This window comes from Aulonocara stuartgranti, assembly GCF_965226115.1.
Source record: "Aulonocara stuartgranti genome assembly, chromosome: 9".
In the NCBI taxonomy this organism is placed as follows: domain Eukaryota; kingdom Metazoa; phylum Chordata; class Actinopteri; order Cichliformes; family Cichlidae; genus Aulonocara; species Aulonocara stuartgranti.
In genome coordinates, this window is record NC_138960.1 from 8457136 (window position 1) to 8469604 (window position 12469).

General features: G+C 39.8%; 1 long non-coding RNA gene and 1 pseudogene across 4 annotated transcripts in view; both read right to left on the reverse strand.

Annotated features, from left to right (window-relative positions):
• LOC309713985 (partitioning defective 3 homolog) overlaps positions 1 to 12469 on the reverse strand; it is a 360712-nt pseudogene that overhangs the window by 11666 nt on the left and 336577 nt on the right. Inside the window, exon 23 of the transcript XR_014280682.1 lies at positions 8704 to 8831. The product of XR_014280682.1 is annotated as a partitioning defective 3 homolog (transcript). The remainder of the gene's footprint in view (positions 1 to 8703; positions 8832 to 12469) is intronic.
• On the reverse strand, positions 783 to 4286 carry LOC309713986. 3 transcript variants are annotated; one of them, XR_014278771.1, is made up of 4 exons: positions 4250 to 4286; positions 3513 to 4128; positions 2578 to 2730; positions 2152 to 2211 (listed from the first exon to the last, which is right to left on the reverse strand). It is a non-coding gene; the product is annotated as an uncharacterized lncRNA (long non-coding RNA). The 3 variants fall into 3 exon arrangements; XR_014278770.1 differs by lacking the exon at positions 2152 to 2211 and adding an exon at positions 783 to 1534 and having other exon boundaries at positions 3513 to 4281; XR_014278772.1 differs by having other exon boundaries at positions 3513 to 4281.

Below are 12469 nucleotides of genomic sequence, written 5' to 3' on the forward strand. Positions count from 1 at the left end.
AAAATACACATTCTGTCATGGTCCCTGCACTGAAAAAAATATGTTGTTGGATTTACTTAATTCAATGGTGGACATTTGTTGCACACAGATGTTTTGCTTTGGCAGCAACTTAAACAATTGAGTTAAATTAACACAATTTATTCATGTTCAATAAACTTGTGCAATTTGTGTTGATAAAATGTGACTTAAACATGTTTTGATGAAGTAATTTGAGCTCTTGGAATATTTTAATCCTTCACAATTTCCTCACGTTATCCCAACACGATTCAATAACTTTTACCCAATACTACTTGGTCACTTAAATACTACATGTTATCTTCAAATTACATTTTGCTATTATATTCTAGTATCAAATACACAATTTTCAAATGGAGGCCTTATAACAGATTGTATTGTTCTCTTCCAAGATGGTTGCTGGCATCCACCAGTAACCTTTCAAAACAAAATGTCTAATTTCACTGCAGTAGGTAAAGAATTAAACTGACATTACTCCTCTACTGAATCTATATAAATCAACAGTTAAATAATGTCAGTTCTTCCGTGTTCTCTGGAATCAATCACAGCAAAGAAATTGGACTGTTTCTTTTGAAAAATGTTGGGAAAGAACAAATCAAAACATTCTATTTAAGGCCTCTAACGTCAAGATTCAGTTAAACAACAATTATGACTAAACAATTTGAGGTAATGTTAGTTTCCATTAACATTAAATTAGGTTACTGAATTGGCAAACACCTTCCTATTAACATTACCCATTTTACCCCAATAACTAAAGAAATTAGCACTTGCAGGTCAAAACCTTTATTCAAGAGACGCAAAAATAACATTGATACAGTGACTGTCAAAAATTACAGCACTGATCATACTGTGACATCTTGGTTCAAAACAGCACACTTAGAAATATTCAACGTTCTTTACTTCAACTGAATGAAACTGAAAATACCATTTCACACGACCCATATGGGATATTTAGACTGTATAACTGTTCACGCTACATCTCTTCACTAGTAAAAGAAAGAAAAAATACAAAGAGAAATTTAAAAATGCTGCCAAACAGACAAACAGAACTTGTACAGAGCAAAAGGAAAAACAAACAACAACAAAAAACGGCTCGTCCTCATGGCAGTTGCAGAGTATATAAAAATGAACCCTGCGATCCGTTCCTGGAATTGAGCTTCAAAAATGCAGCAGAACAAGTGTGAGATTTAAATGTCCTCTCACCTAGAGCTGGTCACCTCACATGCATAACAGTGAGCTTCGTTGCAGGAGCAGTTTTGTCTTAGTTGTGAGCTTTTCTTGAGAGCTGAGTTGCATCCAACTCCATTACCACCCATTGAATCACCTCAAAAGTGTAGCAGAGTTGTGATGGGTAACTCATGTTGAAGGAATAAAAAAGGTCCAAACAGCATGGCTACTGCAAAGGTCACGTTATCCAGATCTTGAAGAACAACATCAGAAAAGTCATTGCCTGCCGCATCCTCTGGAGACAGATGTTCATTGTGGTTTTCTCAATCTGTGCAGTGGCCTCAGTCAAGTCCTGGTTAAACACAAAACATTTCTTTAAGATTCCTTTTTAAACTCATCTCTTTTGAATCTACCAGTTCTAATGTTAGAGTAATTTAAACCAATGCAAGCAACATAGTAAATAGCTATAGCCAAAGAGTGGCCTGCCATGCTGCCATTCATGGTCTAACAGAGTTTCTAAGAGAGGGTGAAAAACATAATAATTTCAAATGCTTTACATTAGTTTTTGTTAGAAAGACACCGGCCCATCAGAAATCCAGGTTATGTCACTCAGAAGATGTTAGAATTTAGACTTTCAGCCCCACAATTTGGTTAGCTGTTGGTCATTTTTTCAAACAAAAGCTAATATAAATATTGGTGGGATTTTCCTTTGTTCATTAGAATGACAAATTTAAAGTTTTTTCACACTGATGTGACCCCTAATACAGGGGTGGGGATGGGGCCTCAAGGGCCGGCGGCCGAGTTCACTACCAGGCCTCATGTGAACTTCAAATTATTAAAGAGGACTACTGGTCCTAACCAGTCCAATGAGGATCAAGTGGATAACTAAATGCATTTTTAAATGTTGCAAAGCCACAATCTACTCATAAAACACTCACCATGAACTCCTGCACCAAGATGTTGCAATTATCTTTCACACAGATGCGGAGCACTTTGATGAGGGACTCCGAGCATTAATGTCATCCTTGACTATTATAACAAAGAAAACAGAGATTTGTGAACTTTTCAGTAGCACAGAAGAAAATGATCCCAGACAAAAACTCTTGACTTTTTAAACCAGTCAACATGCAACACCAGCATCTACAAAGCAATATCAAAAGTTCCTGTTTGACATCAACTTTATGGATATATAGTTTCCAGAACATTTATTTTTAAAAAAAGATAATTTTTTCTCAGTGGGCCAGTAAATGCATGACGAAAATTATGGCATCCTTTTAGTGGAATCATTACTCACAGGTAATAGTTGACTGTTTCAATGGATGTAGCATAAAAATCTTTTACTGACCTAATGCAATACATATACACTTTGTAGTTAAAGAATTTTAAAGTTCTTACTGTCATTATGGCAGCTACATCCTTTAGCTTTGTGCCCTGTTCCCCCGATCACTTTGCAAACACTTTCAGCAGACTGTCAGAGAAAAACTCAGCTCCGTCAGAAACCTTGACTGTAAAGGCATGGTTGGGATGCACTGGAATGCTGCATTTTATCTGAAATGACATAAAATTATTTTGAAATAACAGCAGGCACTGTGCTTGGTTAATCAGTAATGTTTTGTTGAATAAAAACTGTGTTTCCAGATCTTATGGGATTAAAAAAAATCCAAAGATGTTTGTTTCTGATTTGCAACCCAACAACCCACAAGTTACAACCTCATTTCAGTTCAAGTGTGCATTAATGCGAGTCCAGTAATCACCTTTCTGGCAATACATACAGGTATAAGTTAAACCTATGGCAGATTTTGTGTAAATAATCATTCGGTACATTCGATAATCTTTAATCCTACAACTGTTTACAACTTGCATAGTTCCCATTTCTGTATAGCTGTATATCCCAGATTCTGTAAAGTTATTTATTTCATATTCTGTATAGTTTTTCATATTTATATCCTGTTCATATCCTGTACATAGCTTGTACTCACTACAGCCTGTACATACTTATAGTTATAGAATATTCACAACATACTTCATACCGTGTACATTATAACATACCATAATAGACCCATTTCTGTAATATACTCACATATCTATATTATTGCTAATATATATTGTAATATATCTATATCACTAAAGCACTTCTGGATGGATGCAAACTGCATTTCGTTGCCCTGTACCTGTGCATGTGCAATGACAATAAAGTTGAATTCTATTCTATTCTATTCTATTTTGGATCTCTCAGTTGTATTAATAGGGTGAGTATGCATGCACCTAATAATTATAAAAAACCTATTATAATTAAGTTACAGAAACGAAAATAGAATATACTTTCTTACCATAACACCTTGAACCCACAATCCATCAGCTGACTCCTGGTGAAATGCAGAATAGAGGTCATCTCTCAATGTGCAGCAAAAAAAACAAAAACAAAAACAAAAGGACAGCAGGTGAGGGCAGGAGGGGTAGGGATGTAAGCTAGCATAATGCCGCTGATGATATTAGCTAAAGCTGTTCAATGTCCAAAATCTCACTAACACCACGGTGCAGTAAATACACAATGTAACTGAAGAGTCAGTTGACAAATCTATTCACACAGAAAACCAAATTATGTTATGAGTGCCTCGTAATTAGGTTTAATGTGATATTACGGCTCTTGTGCCAAAGACAAATTCAAATGAAAAAGCGCCAATTCTTTGACAACAGATAAAACAGCAAATAAGCTAACGGCTCTTTTTTAGCATGTTACATGGCGACACTCTAGACGTTTAACTACATTTGGCTGAAATATGGTAAAAATGAATTCAAAAAATCAAGACATACCAAAAACGTAGAGTTGGCTGCTCGACTTGACTGAGATGGATGCCTTTTTTAAACCACGATCCAAAGCCCGCGAGATGAAATCACGCGTGGTTTCACGAGATTTAACGTTGCTATCTTATTGACTTACTTCACCTGAACATGATATGAACAATTTAATACACCCTTTCTGCATATCATGTAGTTTTTACACTATATAGTTACATTTAACTTTAAAACATGAGGCAATTGTGTTAAATGCATGCAAGATGCTTACATAAATCCAAGAGATGGCCAGTCCCTTTTTTTCAGTGTGTGCCCCGCTGGTCAATCCTCTATTGGGCAATATGTTTGTGGTTTGTTTGCTCTCTCTCTCTCGCTCTCTCTCTCTCTCACTCTCTCTCTCTCGCCACGGCGATGCTCACTGCGGGCTCCCGCTGCTGGCCCACACACCTGCTCATCACCACACCGGCCGCTGATCCCAGCTGATTACTGCACTACTTAGATGGCGAGTCTGCACTAGTCTTCGCTGGATCGTTGAGCTATCAGTATCGTTTTTGGAACCCGATGCGGAGAGGAGTGATTGAGGGGGAACGTTTTTGTACAGAAAGTGTGGAACACCCTTCTCCCAACCCTGTTTCCCACGGACCCTGGCGACCCGGATCCGTTTCCCCTGCACGTTGTATATAGCCACTTGGTGTATGTGTTCACTGTAAATAAACGCACTGTCCTTCGCTTAAAGGAAAAAAAAGAAAAAAAAAAGAAAACGGTGTCCATACTAGCGTTTTCAGTTGTTTTCACAGAGTTGCGCGTCCATATTGAAACAACCCAAAATGTTACAGTCCTGCGCATGCGCAAAAGCGAGTGAGAATTAAAGAATTTGAAGAAAAGCTATCTGGAGCATGTACAAACTGATATTAATCATTTTTAGGGCTGTCAAAATTGAGAGCAATCTAAACAACTGCTGTATAATGCCCTCCGCTATTAGAAAGTCTGCATTTTCGAGTGTCCACACTGCGACGGGGCAGCTCTGTTTTGAAATTTATGCATTTTTGGGAGCGTTTTCAAAACGCTGTGTTTTTCCTTTTCAAAATTCAAAATTGTCAGAGAGGTTTAGTCGATGTAGCTATGGTATCAATTTGATCCTAGGTGACTTCCTTCTTGGGTTAATGCATTCACCGGCTTGGGTGCCGACTCAAGGGGTGACAGCAATAAAAAAAAAAAAACTACAAAGGAAGTAAAATAAAATACAAAGGAAAACTTCAGCAAACTCCCCCCCAAAAAAACAAACCAAAACACACACAGAAAACACAACGAAAGTGTTTTTGGTGAGATATTAACGTGATAGAACAGCTACAGAACTGACAAGCTAACAGTAAACGTATTACATGAATCATGTGATATTTTTTTCTCTGATAGCACTGATGAATCCTTTTAAACATGTCTCGGTGCAATCCTTCACATGTTTTTGTCACTTGTGCATTAATGTCTCACCAGAAACACTACAGTTGTGTTTGTGAGAGTTGTTTTTTTCTACTTCTGTTCTATTTTATTCAACTTCCTTTGTGGGTTTTTTGACCTTCTGTTGTGTTTTTTTTTTCTATTTCTTCTTTCTTTTATTGAAATACCATTCTGTTTCATAATAAACATTTTAAAAATAAGTGTTGAAGTGGGGATTTCAATAAGGGAATTCCACTGCAAGTAGAAACACTATACAGTTTGTTCCTATGCCAGGGCTGCCATCATGGGCACACAGATTTAAAGCAAATGCTACAAAACACAGTGCCTCTTTCTTGATAACTTTCCATTGCTAGAAATATTTTCTTTCTATCATCATCATAGTGAAACTGTTATGAGAATCCCAGAATTTCAGCATTTCTAATGAAAGCCCTTGCGGTTCACAATGACTAAAGGGAGGGGAAGGGCTAAAGCACACGGCCCTGTAAACGTGGGGTATGTGGGCTCTTGTGAGCTTGTGAGTTTTTTTGTGCATGCATTTCTGTTACGAACATGTGCAACACAAACACATCCTCTTGTTCCGCCATTTGGTTGCTAGTATGCACAAGTACAGGGGCAGATGTAGGGACAGACTGCAGAGAGCCTCACCACATGCTCCATACATGGACCTCACCGTCTGGGCGAGCCGCCACACACTTACACCCTGGCTTGGCTCACAGAGCAGCCAGCACCGCTCATGAGGGAGTTGCTTGTTTAGAAGCACAGGAACGCCTGTTGCACGAGGAAGCAACCTGCGTTTCCAGAATGACCTTTTAGGTTTTAAAAGCACAGAAGTTTTAGGGGGAAGTCAGAAGCGGAGAGATGAGAGCAGAGAGATTGCGTTGCTCCACAGGAATGTAATAGTGATTGATGCGTCAAGGGATCTACTTCTCTTATCACCTCTACTCCTTTGCCAAAATATATCACAAAGTAGATTAGTTACATGTACAGCGGGAGGGGATGGGAAAATACATCATGCCAAAGAGTGGGGTAAATTTAGAATGACAGAAAATAACAAACAAACCCAGGAAGTTGGCTCGCAGGAACATTTGTGGCCGCTGTGTGTTTCTTTAAAACAGCTGGGAAGAATCAGAGTTTATGAGAAGTAGGAGAAAGCTTCCACACATGCATGCACGCACACATGCACCCAAAAGCATCTAATGTGTAATGCAACAATCATTTTCTATATTGTATAAATAAATTGTCTACAAACCTGGAATAATGTTTTCTTTCTAACTTGGAACAATATTCTTTTGGCTGGGAATGCGATAGTTGCACGGCTAGATGAAAGAGCTACTGGCAGTTCACTCAGCCCGCAGTTAAGAACCTTATCTCGACATTCACTGCATTCATGCGTGTGCTTGTGTGTGTGTGTACATCTCTTTCGGGCTAATCAGTGGTCTCTCCTTCCTACTAAAACACTCGTTCCTCTCCCAGTCACTCTCGACCTCCGTTGCCTGTCACTGCTAATCCTGCTCCAACAACAAGCCTTCATTAGTGTTCTTCCAATCCTCACATCCCAGACAGCGAGCTAAGCCTGGCCGTCATCAGATAACCAGCTACCATGGTTTCCTCTGGAAGCTTCTGGGGTGTTTTTTGGTGAGGGAATGTTCCCTTTTCTGCTGAATGGCTGACTGCTCAGACTTCCTGCTTTGGAAGAGGAAAAGATGAAGAGGTTCCAATAAGAGAGGTGGCTGACATTAGAAGGCATTGTGATTATTAATCTGGGGATGTAAGACTAGCTCTTTAATGAGAAGCCATGCCGACACACCAAGCCCCGAAAAGCCTCAGCCAGGGTCAAGCATCAAGCCTGAGCTCATGTGGCTCTTAGCCCGAAGCCACTATGAGATTATGAAAGGAATGCATATCAAAGGCCATCCTCGCTTGGCTGCTTGGCCGGAGACATGAACTTTCCCAAGAGAAGCAACTCACTGGGAGAGAAGGTCCCAGCTCAACTGTCACACCACATGAGATGCAAGCAGATAACACATATGAGGGGAATGCATAGATCAGTCTGCCTTATACAGACCAAATTGATTATGTGTCCGTGTGGACCACAAATCCATATCCACAGACACGAACACGTTTTCATCGACCCAACTGTGTTTTGAGGCAACATAACACAAAAGGGGATGAATATGAAGAAGTGATTGGTGCTTGTGCGTTACAGCATAGACGAGAACTGGCAAAGAAAATGAAAAGACCACGCACGCACGCACACACGCACGCACGCACGCACGCACACACACACACACACACACACACACACACACACACACACACACATATATTAAGGGCTCCGTCTTTGTTTAAATTGGCAAGCTGCAAAAGTGAAATAAATCTTGACTTTGCTCTTAGCATTTTTGAACATATAATACATTTCACAATGCAAAAAAACCCTCACAATGGATTGTTTTCAGTGTGAAAATATTCAACAATAATGTGTCAGTCAGTCAAATGACAGAATTATTGCCTTGGGGAGCTTTTCTTCCAGGATATTAAGCTTCATATGCGACTTTCTTTCCCCTAGCAGCAGTGGTTAACTTTGTAATTTGCACCTACTGCCATGAGATTAAAAACTTCAGTAAAGACATTTAACGGATTGCTGGCAGAAATGGCAAATATTGATACTAAACCACCCCCTCCCACAAAAAAGGCTCAAGATGTAAGATATGGTAAGCTTTATTGGCATCTCTTTGACAAATATGCAAAAAAGAATCGAAACAAGAAGATGGAGAAGATGAAGAGCAGTGCTTGTAGCTCCTAATGGCAAACTGTGCGAGGCAAGAGATTGTAGGGGGAAAAAATAGCCTTTAGAAAAAATAATGTGATATTGGAGCTGTTATTGGAGAGGGGGGCTTGGGACAAAGTCACCGCTTTCTTCAGGTCAGCATTGACTTAATGAAGTTGAATATCAGTCAAATAATTCTAAGCGATCACATTAAATGATTTCATTCAAAGAGTTTGCTAAGAATCGTTCAAATGTCTGGAGATTAGTTGAAAGTGGCTTTGTGGTGATTGACTTTGAGGGAAGCCAAAGAGATAAGTGAGGGAGGGGGGAGGTGGGGGGGAAGGCAAACATGTGAGGAAAAGAAATTGATGGAAATCAAAAAAAGTCAAATGAAGGGGTTGAGAAAGGGCAGGGAGGACGTGATAAGTCAAAGGGGTGAACGCAGCCGCATGGATGCATGGACAGTTTGAAGAAAGAAAGAAAAGGAAGGAAGGATGTCTCACCGTGGCAGGGAATTGTACTGTCTCTGTGCTTGTGGGAAATCATCTCTGTCCTCTTGCTGCTGTTTCTGGACCTGAGTCTCAACCGTTACAGAATGGCGTCCACTTGATGTCTCCGTCCCATTGCTGGCCTGTTAAACCCACAAATACAGTTAGCACAGACACAGTGAATACACAGTAACAAAGAGAGGACCAAAGGCAAGCATTTAAGCCTTTCAGTGCATGTTGTACTAACCCCATGTTGCTCTCCAATGCATCCATCGGACTATAGCATGCATACAGTGTGTGGATGTTAGTTAGGAAGCACTCAGAAACAGTTGAAAAAAAGTGTTGTGTAAAGCACTTTGAGTGCTCAGGATAGAGTAGAAAAGCGCATTATAAGAACCAGTCCATATAAGAGAAAAGAAAATTATTGTTTTGATAAAAGATGAATTGAACTTAAATTGTTCACACGAGTTCTTATTCGTGGGAAAGTGGCACATGCTGGTTGTTTGCAGCTTCAGCGATTCTTGGCTAGTGATTTATTTTATATTGTAGTCTTAAAGGTAGTAGAGCCCTAAGTGTGTTTAGCTAGTCCATTTAACCCTAGGTACCTTTTGAATGGCTTGTTTAAGGGATCTGTGTTGCCTGGTACACAGATAATAAAGTACTAAATGAACCGTGGTCCATATCAACCACACATTAAGAAAGGAGAACTGCTTTTAAAGAATGCTGTGATTAAAACAAACAAACAAAGAATCCTGTTCTCTTAACTTTTCAAACAAACTGCACTGGCCACATGGTTGATATGACTTTTCTCTTTAGTATGCATTAAACATTTTGCGATGGAGCTTATTTGTGTGAGCTGCAGGTCTTGATAGCTACAGTTTGGATCAGTTTAGCCCACCACTAGTGTGCTGAAGAGATAAATTATAGACGAGCATTTCCAGCTATGGCTTCATTCCGCTCATATGCATATGACAACACACTGCTAACCTGTACCAGTGTGCATGTGTGTTTGCCGTCTGATCATCTGTGAGGTTGACATGGAGATATCATCTCCCTCAGCACCAGCATGCTGCTAACGAGCTGGCTTATGAAAGAACGAGACAAGCCAATTACACAGAAGCAAGCTGAAGAGGTGTTGCAGGCGTGGCTTGACCACTTGTCAGCATTCATAAGGCTCAGGCTTTATTGTGGAAGGCAGGTAGTGGTGGATGGCTTGTGTGAATAAATTAACCACTTAATAACTCACAATTTACCCAAATTTGATTTCTAAACCTGAGCAGCTTCTTCACAGTCTTTGGATTTGTGGAGCTGGCAGAACGTAGCTAAACTCACAGTTTAATGCACTTTGTCCTCTGATTTGCAGTAAACACAGGATGTCAAATACTGCCATTCAATCAGATGGTGGTGTTGCAAAGGTACATACAGTACAAGGTGTCTTTTGGTGTCCATGCTTTTGACACACCAGCTACAGTAATGTGCATTTAATGTGAAATCTGCATTTAATGGTTGAAAGGGTGTCTGTGGATGCAGACAGCCAGATGTGGATGTAAATGGTAAATGGACTGGTTCTTATATAGCGCTTTTCTACTCTTCTGAGCACTCAAAGTGCTTTACACAACTTGTGCATTCACCCATTCACACCCATTTGCACAAGCACATTGTTCTAAGTGCTTTCTAAGTAACATTCACACACATTCACACTCCGATGGATGCATCGGAGAGCAATTTGGGGTTAATATCTTGCCCAAGGATATTTGGCATGCAGACTAGGGGAAGCCAGGAATTGAACCAACCTTCCAACAGATGACCTGAGCTACAGCCACCTCTAAGATGTAGTGACATTTGTCAGCCAGAACACTGCGGCAAGGCTCCCATTTGGGATTTTTCATTATTAAAACTATTCACTGATTAATTTTGTTTGCACTTGCGTATTACGTACTTTTCGCTGTGTGGTTAGGCTGAAGAAACGATTGTGGGTTTGAGTTTAAAATTCCCCAATTTACAACATTAGCCCTATTTGCCACAAAATGATACCTTCCCATTGTTATCTCCATCAAGGAGGTTATGTTTTTGGTAGCATTTGCGTGCGTGCTTGCAATTCAGTCACAAAAAGTCTCAAATGATTTCTGATCAAACTTGGTCAGGGTGTAGAGTGCGGTCATGTTAACAATCCATTAAAATTTGGCTTACATTAACCAAGGTCTTCCAGGTGAACTGAAGGATTTATTGATCAAAAGATCACCAAAACCTTGAAACTATCAAACATAATATCAACATATATTAAGTACTGTATAAAGGTTTAAAATATCATATCACATATAACCTTTGACCTCTATTTCAAGTTCGAGGTATCTGAAGGTCAAAGTGTTAATAGTAGTATAATCAGCTCTTCTTACTGCCTTTATTTGTATTGACAGCATGTAGACATATAGAGAATGATATATGGGTATTATAAATATGTACATTACAGTAACAAGCAAGTGTCTAAACATGCTAAATATGGGGTATTAAGGTGCCCTTTGGGGGGGTATCAATAGACGCTGCGAGTGTATCTCTGTGAAGCCAAACACTTCTGATAATACAGCAATATCTGACCGACGAGAACAATTCTGGAATTAATCGATGGGGTAAAGGTGCGCTGGTGGAATGAAAAGCTGTCAGCAAAAACGTCTTCTTGGAAACGTCTTCTGTTCCTGAAATGACTGCTTTTCTCCTCACTTGGACAGCTGCAATAACAGCGCAATTACATTTCACTCAGCGTCAACAGCAAGTCTTTTTCTCAAGCCCTCCGAGTCTTAAAAACATAATAGTATTCCACGTGGGCGAAGTGAATTGGACTCATATGTTTCAGGTTTCGCTGCAACAACATGTTTCCCGGGCTCAGAAACTGTAGAGCACATAAACCAATATCAGATGAACTGAGAGGTGGAAAAGAAAAATAATTTTACTGGAGTCGAATGTGGTAGTGAGAAAATAATTAGTCACGCACTCTGAAAGTTATTAATGTGATTTGAAAGGAAGTGAGGAGGAATCCTGCGGTGCTACACTCTTCAGTCTCAAACCGAAGGGTTGACGTGGATGACGCCATGCCAAGAGAAATGCATGAGAAATAGCCAGGAGAGAAAATCAGTCAGCCTAATGCCATTATCCAGGGAAGGGGAATCAGATTATTTCATGTTAGACCTGGAATATAATGCCATATAAAACATGACATTTGTTGAAATCAAATCAAAGAGATGTCCGTGTTTGTTTTTATCCAATAATGTGAAAAATGATGTCAATATGGCACGTTTTTATCTTTCCCCTGCTTCCTTGGTGGTGTCACAGACAAAGCAGGAGGAAACAAAAATTCTCCACCTGTTAAAACATGAGAGCCGGCGGGATGTAATTATGAAAATTATTTGCAGCTATCAAAAAAAAAAAAAAACTAGGACGAGGAAAGCAGCTGGGTGGGAGTCGAGCAAGACAGCCGAGGTGTAATATTTCTTGGTTCAGAGCTGGTCACAAACCTTTGAGATATCAAAGCAGGTTGCGATGATGGGCCAGCACTAACATATGGCTTTACCGCCCATGCTTCTCTTGATAGTATGCTTGGAGGCCACCACATAGGGAACCGTTTTAAGAGAACAGTCGAGCTGTACACAAACAGACATGTGGAAGACATTAAGATTGCTAATGGGCAAATACAACAAGAAGAAAGTGAGAGAATGGTAGTGAAACACCACATCCTGACAAAAGCCCAGTTGGATAATCAGTCTCTCTTAAAGTCACTGCACCGACC